General features: G+C 39.6%; 1 non-coding gene across 1 annotated transcript; it reads left to right on the top strand.

Moving 5' to 3' along the window:
• The first annotated feature begins 893 nt into the window (after positions 1–893).
• On the top strand, positions 894–1,025 carry LOC115064919. The gene has a single exon (XR_003844738.1). It is a non-coding gene; the product is annotated as a small nucleolar RNA SNORA17 (small nucleolar RNA).
• The last annotated feature ends 11,326 nt before the right edge of the window (positions 1,026–12,351 follow it).

The following is a 12,351-nucleotide window of genomic DNA, read 5'->3' as shown; positions in this document are numbered from 1 at the left end:
CCCTCTCCCCTCTCCCCTCTCCCCTCTCTCTTTTAACCTTACCTAGAGAAACCCCTTGGTAATCACAATCTCCACAGATAAGCTTTGCCTGGACTTGAACTTCATTCAAGTCCAATTACAGAGTATGTATTGTAGCTGGCTTTTTTTCACTAGCCATAATGTCTGTGGTATCCATCCATATACAGTGGGACCGGTCCAGCCATTTTCTGTGGTCAAAAATTTTATGACACATGTGTTGGATCACAAATACCAAGGAGTTAGAAAGGTTAGAGTATTTTTAAAAGCATTTTTAAAGGTAACAGTTGCCTTCAAGTTCCCTATGCCTTAACTTCCAGCCTCACTTAGGAGTCTTCTGAGTGATGTTTTTCATGCTACCTGTTCCTCGGGCCTCAGTGGGAAAAATATCCCATAAATCTCATTTCATGAGATATTCTGTATTCATACTTTCAGAAAAAGATCTAGGAATGGTGTTTAGATTTCCCTGGGAAAAGAAGTGACCCTTCATAGTTTCAGCGAATGCAAGGGGCTACAGTGTGGGAGGGAATTGTTTCACACAGATATTTTGCTTGAGTTTAATTTCATTTCTGAGTCAGAACATCTGCAAGCCTGGAAGAGGACCCCAATTCAAATTGCGGTCTCCTGTGAGTTATTTGCAGATCCTAATCATATTTTTTCAAAGATATATTTCTATATGTGATGTAAGGAAGACTATAGAAAATCCATCAACCCTTCATTGTAGAAACCATTCTCCAGCCTGTCCTGTGTTGAAGTCACTCCCACACTGAGCTTGTCATCTGTGTGGTCAGGGTGGTCCACCCTGCTTGGCTTTCTGTGGCTGGGCAGGACTTGCATTTTGCTGTTCTTTAATATGCTTTTTTTAAAAAGCCATGTAACCTGCCCCTAGAAGCATTGTAGGTGTGGCCACCGTGTCACATGTGCATCAGGAGGTCGCAGAGAGGAGAAAGGTTATGTCTATACTTAGTGTCCTGACTTATGAACATCTGAATGATTAGTAGCCTAAAACTCCCTAAAACAAACAAACAAACAAACAAACAACAAACAAACAAAACTAACTTGAGACTACCACAAGTCCAGTGTCATGCATGCCTCAACAGTTCTCCCATGATGACCACCAGACTGGTGCCACAGGATTTGGACAGGGAGCTAGCCTGAGATGACCAGCAGCTGGACATTGTGCAGACCTTGGTGGACAGAGAAGATGACCCATGTCTGGCACCATAATCCATAAGCAGGGCATAGCACTCCTGAGACCATTCTTGAGATGACCCCAGACTCTCAGAGACCCCAGGCATCACTAAGAGGAGCAAATAAGTGGTGGAGAAATGGAAGAGAAAGAAGCAGAAGGATGTGGGCACAATGAAGAGGGGCAGAACTAAAGACTCGAGGGTAGTGAAGCAGTCTTGTACCAGACCAATGAGTCATTGCAATGAACAATTGCAAGTAAAGAAGTGAACAAAGAGGGAATACCGTAGGACAGGCTGTGACACACTACAGCTTCCACAAAGATTCTTTTCTTTTTTGGAGGGGGGGTGTTGCAAGGGTGGATGTCAGGTATGAGTGGAGGGGGAGATGAGTGGAATTGGGGTGCATGAGGTGAAATTCTCCAAAACAAATATAAAATTCTTTTAAAGCCATGTAAACCTACCTTGACCTTCGTATTGTTCCTACTTTCGTGTCACTACCTTCCCAAGAGACCACAGTCACACAAGTCATAGTGGCAATGACAAATTAGCAATTAGTGTTTGCTCGTCAAAAATAGACAAGAAAGTTGAAATATGCATGGAAGACAAAATCTTTTAAGATATTATATAGCACTCTGCATTATTCACTTGCATTTTTGCTAGATCTGAAGCATCAAATTAAGATTGTTAGATCATGTGATTCTTAGGGATAAAATGTCCTCTTCTCTTTCTTTTCCATCCTCTTATTCCTTGTCTATAGTTTCTTCTTTGAGAAGCAGACTAGGCTTTGGTTTTGCCCTCAAATTTTAAGTCCTAAGTCTTTATAACAATCAGTTCTAGTTGCCTACTATGTCTATGGCTTCTTCTCTAGCACCACTGCTATTCTCCTCCAGAACTTCACCTGGATTTATGCAATTCATTTCCAAAATTGGTCTCCATCACTTGGTTCCTCACGATATATCCTGCACAAACTTCCTGAGGAGATATCTAAAATTCAGACCTCACAATGGCACCTTCCTGCTTAAACTACTCCATCTGCCTCTATTCCTTAGTTGCCGGGTTTGTAGCAAAATACGTGCGGCTAGCAAATATATAAATTTTGTTTCTGGTTCTGAGGGCTGGGACATTCAAGAACAAGACACCAGCATCCTCTCTGCATTGGGTGAGGTCCTGGCTGAATCATAGCCAGAGAGAGGCCATCCCTTGGCAAGACAGCAGGTGTGCAATCTCAGGACCCTTGTCCTAGCCTCTTATTATAAAGCTAAGGATGCCATCATTACTCTTACATTTTCATTTAATCTTAATTACTACCTAAAGGTTCAACTCTAAGAACTATTGACATACAAATTTAATGATTAAGTTTCAAACACCTGGATTTTGGTGGCAGAGGTGGCAGGGACACTTTCAAAACATATCAGTCCACTATGTCCCTGATGAAGTAAATCCTACCATACCATACCCTACAAGTCCCTACAGATGCTGATTTTTCTTCTCTCCCTCTCTCTCTCTCTCTCTCTCTCTCTCTCTCTCTCTCCTTCCCTCAAACTCTGTCTCTGTCTCTCTCTTACTGCTTTTTGTAACTGTGAGTAGAATCACACATATACATGACAGCCAATTGTTCACATGTTATCTTAAAAGCTTAGTCAAGTTTATTATCATCCTAGACATTGAGCACAGAAGTTAGGTCATTCTTCCTCCCAGCACCATGCTCCCCAAAATAAGACTCAGACTCAAAATATATTTACAAATACTTTGGCCAGATAGCTAGGCTCTTCTCTGACTAGATCATAACTTAAAATAACCCATTTATTCTAATCTACATTCTGCCATGTGGCTAGTGACCTGTGCTCAGATTCCATGCATCTGTCTCGTCACATCTTCCTGGGTGAATCACCTGGACCTATCCACTATTCCAGAATCCTTTGTGTGTCTACAGGATGTTCTACCTCCTATGCCCTGCCTAAAATACCAAATTTATTGCTATCAAATAAATACATTACCAAATTTATTACTGACAGGTGCCACATCCATACAGATACAAGATTCTTTCTTCATCACCAAGAACCTTCATTCATTCCCCTGAAGAGCTTTGGTTAGATTAGGGCCATTCAGTATCCTAGGTGTCCTGTGTCCATCCTCTAACCAACGATGTCATCTATATCTCTTTGCACTACTCCTTGAGCATTTGGCTTTCAGTCTTCCCCTTGTTCCTATATTTTCTTTTTGTCAAAAGGACTCTGTGTATAACAATGACGGAGCTTCAGAAGTCACAGATTTCTTTCACTCGGACTGTAGCTCACTGTCAGGATACATTCTGTATCATGTCCTTGCTTGAGCCTTGTTCTAACTCTGAAACCTTAAACTTCACTACACTGATCTCCAATCAAAACCTTCTGCTCTGTTGGTTCCCTCGTTGTTCTGTTGTTGTTACCTCTTCCCTTCTGCCTCAAGATCTTGTGGTGTCAGTAGCCACTTTCCTAACATGAGGCTGTCCTCTTGGCTTTTAACATTTTATACTCAAAAGAATCTACACACGCATTTACTTAAACCTGTGACTGGGACCTAGATCCACTGATTCTCTAAAACTGTGTTGGAAATGTGCCCCAGCTCTGTGAGGATTAACAAATCCAAAGAGTTCTTGTCAGCCAATATTTCTTGATCTTTCTGTGTCTTTTCCCTCTCTTCATATCCCTCTTCCTTAAGTTCTTTGTCACATTCTCCCTTGTCTCTCTGATATCATCTTCCTACCCATCATTATGTATTTTTATTCTCAGGAGACTGTCTTCAGCTTATTTTCTCCATGGCTGTCCCACTGCTTCAGTGGGTTTGTAAATTATTCACACACTGATGACCTCCAAATGCCTGCTGTATGGATTTCTCCCCTGAGCTCAGGATTTTGCAAACTAGTATTCTCTCTGTTTCATCACAAGAAATTCAAACCCAACAAATCCATAATTGAATCTATCTCTTCCTTCAAGTCTTACTTCTCTCATTTATTGAAAGTTTGTTAGAATATTTATTCACATGTGCCTGTGTGACTATCTATAGTTACATCACACTCACAATGCTACATATTGTCATCTGTGAAGTTCAGAGGACAACTTATAGGAGCTGGTTCTCTCCTACTACCATGTGGATTGAACTTAGGTAGTTTGGTGCAGCAGCAAGCTCTCTATCCACTGAGCTATCTCACTGACCCCTGTAATTTTGTTATTAGTGACCTATGTTATATACAATAAATCATGCCAAAGATGCAAGACTCTTTGCAGACAAACTACTTTCTCATTTCCCTCATTGAGTTGTCAGTTTTCCTGCTGAAGGGACATCTCACATTGTCCCCCTGCTTTCTCACCACTGTGTTGTACAATTCCACTGTGTCTTGGAGTGGAGTGACCACAGCAAGCTGATCTCTGCCCTCTAGGCCCTTCCAGCCCATTCTCTTCACAGTAGTCTCAGCAATTTTCTTTAACACAAATCTTACCTGTGTGACTCCCATGGTATAGGTGGTACGTGAGAATCACCTAGGCAGGTATTTTTAAAGCATCACCCAAGCAAACCTAAATTGAATATTTCTGGAGTAAAATTAGGGGATTATTGGTGAGTTTTTGTTTTTCTTTCTGAGTCCCAAGTGATTCTATCAAATGATTGATAAGAATAACTAGTTTGAAGATGAAATTTAGATCCACAAAGCTCTATTGATTGGCTCAATTTTTCTGGCATCTATTACACAGCTGTACAAAGTAGTGTAATTTCCTTCTCCACTGCCCTTGCCACTATCATTCCCCATGTCTAGAACTTGTCTGCATGAAACTACTGACTTTTTTGTTAGATAACTGATCATGTTGCCTGTTATGAGTTACATTTTTGTCTCCAATACTCATATAATAAATAAAACTTAGACCTCAGTACCTTGAAATATATTTGGAGATAGACTCTTTAAAGGGATAATTAACACAAAATGAAGCTATCAGGGTAGATGCTAACACAATATCAGAGGGAAATTAAAACACAGATATAAGCATAAACAGATGCAGACCCACATCTAAAGAAGGTGCCATCTGAAAGCCAAGGAGAAAGATCTCCAGGGGAACCAAACTTGCCATACCTGAGTCTTGGACTTGTCCTCAACTGTGAGGAAGTAGACTTCTGTAAGCCACCAAATCTGTGGAACTTTGTCACAGTAGCCTTAGCAGACTTGCTATATTCATTTCCATGGAATCAATTTAGTCCCCTAGCTTCAGGGCTCAGGGAAGCACAGAATATCCCAGCAAGAGCTCATAATGAAGGGCATCTATTCACGTGAGAAATGCTCAAAGCAAACTAAGAACAAAGGAGGAATCCCATGATTCCATGCAAGGCCTGCCCCCTCCTCCCATACTGGGCCTCACATCTTAAAATTTCTATCATCTACTCATCCTTTCACACTGAGGGATAAGAGTTTAGTGGACATTCAATGACAGCTACCCACACATTAAATTCCAAACCCTATCCTCACTATGTAGCGCATACTGATAGAGTCAAGCATATTACCTAAAACTCTAGAGCTGTAGGGAAAGCAGGAGAAAAATCTTTGTAACCTTGGGTTAGCATGACACAATGCTAACTAGGTACCACACATTACTATTCGGCTTCATTCTTCATAACACATTGAACCAAATAAATGAATCAATGTACTTATCAGTGTTCCTATTTTCTATAGTTAATGCCTTTTTAAATGTTTAATTCACTTGTCTGTGAGTTAGAAACAATTCCTACCTTACAGTGTAATTTTTGCTCAGGATGGAAGAGAGAAATGCTTAAAAGACACCAACAAAACACTACACACAAAGTAGATGCTTAATAAATGATTAGCCTATGACTCGCACATTACTGCTTTCTGTATTAAGTGTTCAGTATGCTATTCAGCTGGTCCATTGCTCCCTGATGGTTTACTGTTAATTGGTGCTGAGGCTCTCCAATTACAGCCTTCCCTGTCAGGCTATTATTTTCTTTTGTTTACAAGCATTTAGCCTTGTTTTCTAGCCAAGTGCAGCTCTTCTGATCTGCAAAGATTTAAATTCATTTTGTCATCAAAACCTCAGGAGACCATATCATGTACTTTACTAAAATTCCAATACAACATCTGTTGAATCTTCCAGTTTCATCCAGAATGGAGCTATTAGGCTTATGTGGTTTGGTTTCTTTATAAACCCTACTACATGTATCAGCAATAATCCAGGTATCTGATTAAGCTTTCATTTAACAACGTACATTCCTGTTTTTCCCCCTTCCTTGATAGAAAAAATGTCCAATTAAATGGACTAACATAAAATGGATTATATTAGCATGATGAAGAGTTTGCTCAGGGTCAAGAGAGCTCACTACCTTTGTAGAGGTCCTGGGTTCTCAACACTGGCACAGTGACTCACAGCTTCTGTAACTCCAGCTCCAGGGAATCCAATGCCCTCTTCTGAATTCCTTGGGCTCCTGCATGCACGTGGTGCACAATGGACTCAGAAACACACACACACACACACACACACACACACACACAAACCAATAGATAAGCATTTAAAAACATTACAATTTTTATAATTTTGATAAAGTAGTATTAGTTCACTGCAATAACTTTTTTAAAAATTGAGAGAAGTATAAGGGAAACCAATGCCTGCACTTTCATTGCAGCCTGATTGGTCACCTTGTATTTTACTCACAAATATCTCCTTCAAAAGTTCATAGACATTTAGTTGTGTGCAGATTCCTCTTCTACAAAATGATAAGTTTTATGAATATTTAATGATTGCTGTTTTGTGACTTTTAGAATTTGTTTTCCCCCAATTTTCCACAATTAAAAATTTCTATATAAGGCAGCAAACATTTTGCCTCTTAAGTAGAGCATAAACTTAAATTTTAATGCAACAGCTAACATAAGCACATATTGTAGGTTGGGCAACTTCAAAAGACTCAAAGGATCATTATATATTTTAAACTGAAATACAATTTGGGGGAATGTTTTTTAATTTTTGAAAGATTCTGCTTTTCATTAGGAACTGTCTTTGAACGTCTTCATTATGTCTTAATGATGCTCAATCTCTATTGGCTTTCTGTTGCTCTGCATCCCTAAATGGGAATAAATAATAGAAGATTTAAAATTGGATGACATAAGAAACAATTTTGTTTTCACTATCTTTCCATGAACTAAGTCACACTAATTTTCCTTCCTTCTAATACCAAAGACCCTCTTAATCTTTAGCAACAGCTCATCCATATTTGATTTGACTTTAATCTTCAAATGGCTCCCCCAATCCTCATCCCCCAAAGCTTTTGTTAATGAGTCTTTATTATGCTGAACATGATTATTCATCCTTGATAGAGGCTTTCCTCATATTTTCAGTAAATTCCAGTGAGGCTGACTGAATGCAGATGCTGTTTATAAGGAAGATGACTAATGTGTACATCTGAGGCATTCAGAGGGGGCTGTATTTTAGCTTTGAGGGAGGTTAGGGAGCTCAGGCAAAGATGGATGGTTCCAATCTTCTAGGAGTTTCTGCCATATTGAAAGATACAGCATGTCTTCTTTGCAAGAGAAAAGGTGAGTCCACTCTTCCAGTCAAGAGTTTTGTGGCTTGTCACTGAGCTGTGCCATTACTATATCTGTACCCTTCAATGCAGCAGTGTTTCCCACCATAGGACATGTCTGGACTCCTTCACACCTCATTCCAGCTTTGAGGCTCTTCCTCAATGTTAAAATTCATGAGTTCAGAGAGTAACTTTTATACTTTTCTATGTATCCTATGCCTAACCCAATACTCACTTTCCAGTGCTTGGATCAAAATGAACAGTCACATAGAGTATCACCTCCCTTTCTTCCATCCCCCAGAAACTATTTAAAATAACTATTTGATTTCAAAATGATCAACAATCCAGTGCTGTGATCAGGGTTGTGGATCTGGGAGACAGTTGATCTAGAGGAAGCACCTTGTTCACCACTTGCCTGATTTGTGAAACTGGCCTCATGACTACATACTGCCTTCAAATTTTATCCACAAAGTGGAAGTGATCCTGGTACATACAACATAAGATTATAATTGTTCATTTTCAGTAGAATATAGTACATCCTCAGTAAACATTAACAGTAACTTCTAGTACAGGCAATCTACAATGCAGCATGTGGAACATTCTTCTACCTTGGAGTACATCCAACATAAATCTATGTCGTTTCAATATGGGGTAAAGAAGAACACATATTGAAACTCAGGACTATTTCTAGGCATATAAATTATAATCTAAAAGTAAATGTTGAGGAGGTTTTTCTTTTTTTATGTAAGAAAACTAAGAGAAATCACACATGATAAAACTTAATACTATTAGTTCTCATTGGATTCAATTCTACCTGAGTTTTGATGTTTCTTTCATTGTATCTGAAGCTATATTTCTACTCACACAACTTGAGTGGGGACTCACTGCTGCCAAATCTGGGTCATAGAGTTTTTGGTTAATAAATTTAAAACTGGATGGCCTGTAGATCCTCTCATAACTACGGTATATATTGCTATATTGGTTGTACTTAATTCGAAAAAAAATCTACTCAAAGGAGATATATATCATGATAACCTCACCATTGTTTTTCAAGCTAAAATGTGTCAGGGCTCCACTAGAACAGCCCAGGATCCTCACACGAAAGGGAAAGCTTTTCTGCTTCTTTGCTTGCACTTTCGACTTTCTTTACCCGGAAGCATCACTAGAGTTAGTTTTTAAAATCTTCACATATTAGGTGTGGTGGTACAGCCATTTTAATCTCAGCACTGGGAAAGGGGGAAGAAGGCACAGGAGTTCAAAGTTATCCTTAGCTACAGAGCAGGTGAAATTGGTTGTAAATACTGGAACAGCTGCCAGTGAATTCTGTGTCCTTTGCTCCAAAGTAAGTTCTGAAGACCCAGAGTCATCAGAGTCCTAATACAAGGCAGGGGTAGGAAAGACTCTTCTAGAGCCTTTTCCAATCTTCCATAGGGGCAGATCTTGGAGAGCACTCTAGAGATAAGGAATTTCAAATGTAAAAAAGTCCTGCAAATATCAAAGTAGGTCTTCATTTATAATTTTAGCAATTTTTTTTACTAGTAAGTCTGTGATGGTTTGAATGAGAATGGCTCCCATGGGCTTATATGTTTGAATACTTGTCCCCAATTGATGGAAGTATTTGGGAAGGATTAGGAGGAGTGTCCTTGTTGGAAGAGGCCTTGTCACTAGGAGTAGACTTTGATGTTGTCATTTCCAGTGTGATCTCTAGTTCTTCATTGTTTGTGGATCAAGGTGTGAGTTGTCAGTTGTTCCTGTTGCCATACATTGGCTCTGGCACAGTGGGTTTTAATCTTCTGAAACTGTAAGCCCAATTAAACATTTTACTTTATGAGTTGCTTTGGTCATGGTGTTTTGTCACAGCAATAGAAAAGTTAACTAAGACAGAAGTTGGTACCAGACAGTAAGCTCTTGCTATGACAGGTTCTACCATACTATTTTGAGAGGAATATGGAATATGGGGACTTTGGACTAGGAAAGAGGTTAACATTGCAAATAAGCCTTAATGGGCCATCCTAATAAGAGCTTGGAAGACAATATTTTTGAGAGCAGTGTGGACCACGAAGTCCCAGTCCAAGAAATTTTAGAGAGAGATAATTATTAACAACTGGGCTTGAGGACATTTTTCATGTATATGTGATATTTGGGCAAAGAATGTGGCTCCTTCCCTTCTTGTCCTAATTATTTGCCTAAGGCTAAATTGAAAAGTAAGAGACTAATTTCTTTAGTGGAGGAGATTTTAAAACAGCCTGATATTGACTCAGCTGTGTGGTTCTTAGCAATCACTACTATGTAGTACTATATTGATAAAGTGCAGCTGGGACAAAAGGAAATACAAAATGGACAGTTTGAATGGAAAAGGAGCACCAGAAAAATTAATGTTCGTGCTGAAAGATCCAGGCAGACTCTGCTCTACATGGAGATAAAAGGAGAGATGCCCTCAGGTCAAGGCCTCATCTCACCCAGCTAATCTTGAAATTTTTGAAAGGAAAGGGCCTAAGGAACTGTCTCTGCTTCTCAAAAAAACAACACATCAGATCTGTTGCAAATGGAGTAGGTGGTTTCACCTGACATTTGCAACCAAACCTGGCAGTGTAGGACATGTGGGTGACTTTAGAGTCATGAAGGATACACAAGTAAATGGTCTGACAAATCTTCCTCCATGGATAAGGAGAGCTTCTGAGTCCAGATGGGTGGCAGGGGAGTCCCTTCTGCCTGGATGTCCTGAGAGACCATCGCCTTAAGATGTGAAAGTCAAGCCTGCCTATCATTGGAGACCCCAAGTTGTCTGAGATACCAGAGCCATGGAATATCTACCAAAGAGATCTTCAGACAGAAAGTAGAACAAGCCCAAGAGACAGAGTGTGTATCAGGCAGCAAAGTTCAAGGTGTGGAGCCACTGAAGCTGAGATGGGACATGACATAATGCTGCAGGATTTGGACTACGCTCTGCTGGGTTTTGCCTTGCTTTGGTTCGCTATTTCTTCATTATGCTTTCCTCCTTCCCTCCAATTTGAAATGGTAATATATATATTGTGCCATTCAATGTTTTGGGTTTTTAGAGATTGCAATTAAGAGTTTGTCTTGGGTCTCGGAAGAGACTTTGAACTTTGGACTTTCAAACGGTATTGCGACTCAAAGACTATGGATTTTTGAAGTTGGACTAAATGTATTTTTTTTTTTTTGCATTAAAATATGACACAAGCCTATGGGTATCAGGGAGTGGAACATGGTGGTTTGAATGAGAATGATCTCCATATGCTCATGTGTTTGAATACTTGGTCTCCAGTTGGTAGAACTGTTTGGGAAGGATTAGGAGGTGTGGCCTTATTGAAGGAGGTGTGTCACTGGGAGTAGGCTTTGGGGTCTCAATGCCTACTTCCACTTTGCTCTCTCTATCTCCTACTTAGAGATCTAAATGTTAGCTTACTGCTGTTCCTGCCACCCTGCTTTTGCTCCATCATCATTTACTCTAATCCTCTGAAACCATAAACCCAATTAAACATTCATTTTGTAAATCACTTTGGTCATGGTGTTTCCCCCCCCCCCCCACACACACAGTAGAAGAGTAACCAGGACAAAGTTCGATCCCGTTGACACACCTCTTTCAACAAGGCCACACCCCCCAATCATCCCAAACAATTCCACCAACTGGGGGCAAACTTATAAGCCTATAGGGTCATTTTCATGCAAAGCACAACGGTCAAAGAAAATTGGGTAAAATGATTGCAACACAGTTAAACAAATGTTCTCCCTTGCAATGCATGCGCCTCATCTCTTCAGCTTCCTCGTGTTGTGTTTGCATGTTGGTAGGTTTTCAGTCAGTACAATTACTCAATTACTCTAAATTTGAACTCAATTTGTTGCTTTGTGCCTAAGGGTACACACATTTTTTTTTCTTTCTTTTGTTCTTTCTAGCAAAAGCATTTATATCTTATACTTTTTGAAGAAATACAATTTCTTCTTTTACCTATTGATATAACATTTATAGATAATGCTTTTTGAAGAAATAAAATTTATTTTAACCATTCATTTTGTTTCTTGGTTTTAATAAAATACTAGATAGCCTCTCTCTCTACTCGCTCTAACTTTGGCTTCTGTTAACAGATCAGTTTCAGCAGTGTATATCCAAGCAGATGTTTTCCTCAGGGGCCAAATGTATAGGTGAGATTGCTTCTCCCTCTCTCTCTCTCTCTCTCTCTCTCTCTCTCTCTCTCTCATTCCTCCGTCCAACCCCCCTTCTGCCCACTTTATGCTCTTCATTTTCTTCATACCATGTGGAAAATAATAATTCTGTAATCACTCTTTAATATAGCTAATATAAATATCTAAATAAGATAATCAGACCCTACAGGGGAAATAAGCATGAATGAGATAAAACATTGAATACAAAATAGACAGCACAGTGTATGAACTCAGGGTCTCCAGAGGCTGCAGGTGGTAAGTCGTGCTTCCAGCAGGATGATTTCTGTAAAATAGGTTAAAGGAAGAAAGAGAGAGAGAGAGAGAGAGAGAGAGAGAGAGAGAGAGAGAGAGAAAATGAATGAACAAACACTTGGGTAGACCAGACAGAATCAAAACGTCTTTCAACCTT

This window comes from Mus pahari, chromosome 10, assembly GCF_900095145.1.
Source record: "Mus pahari chromosome 10, PAHARI_EIJ_v1.1, whole genome shotgun sequence".
Classification (NCBI taxonomy): domain Eukaryota; kingdom Metazoa; phylum Chordata; class Mammalia; order Rodentia; family Muridae; genus Mus; species Mus pahari.
The sequence above is the reverse complement of the archived record's forward strand: the minus strand, read 5'-3'. Positions and strand labels throughout refer to the sequence as shown.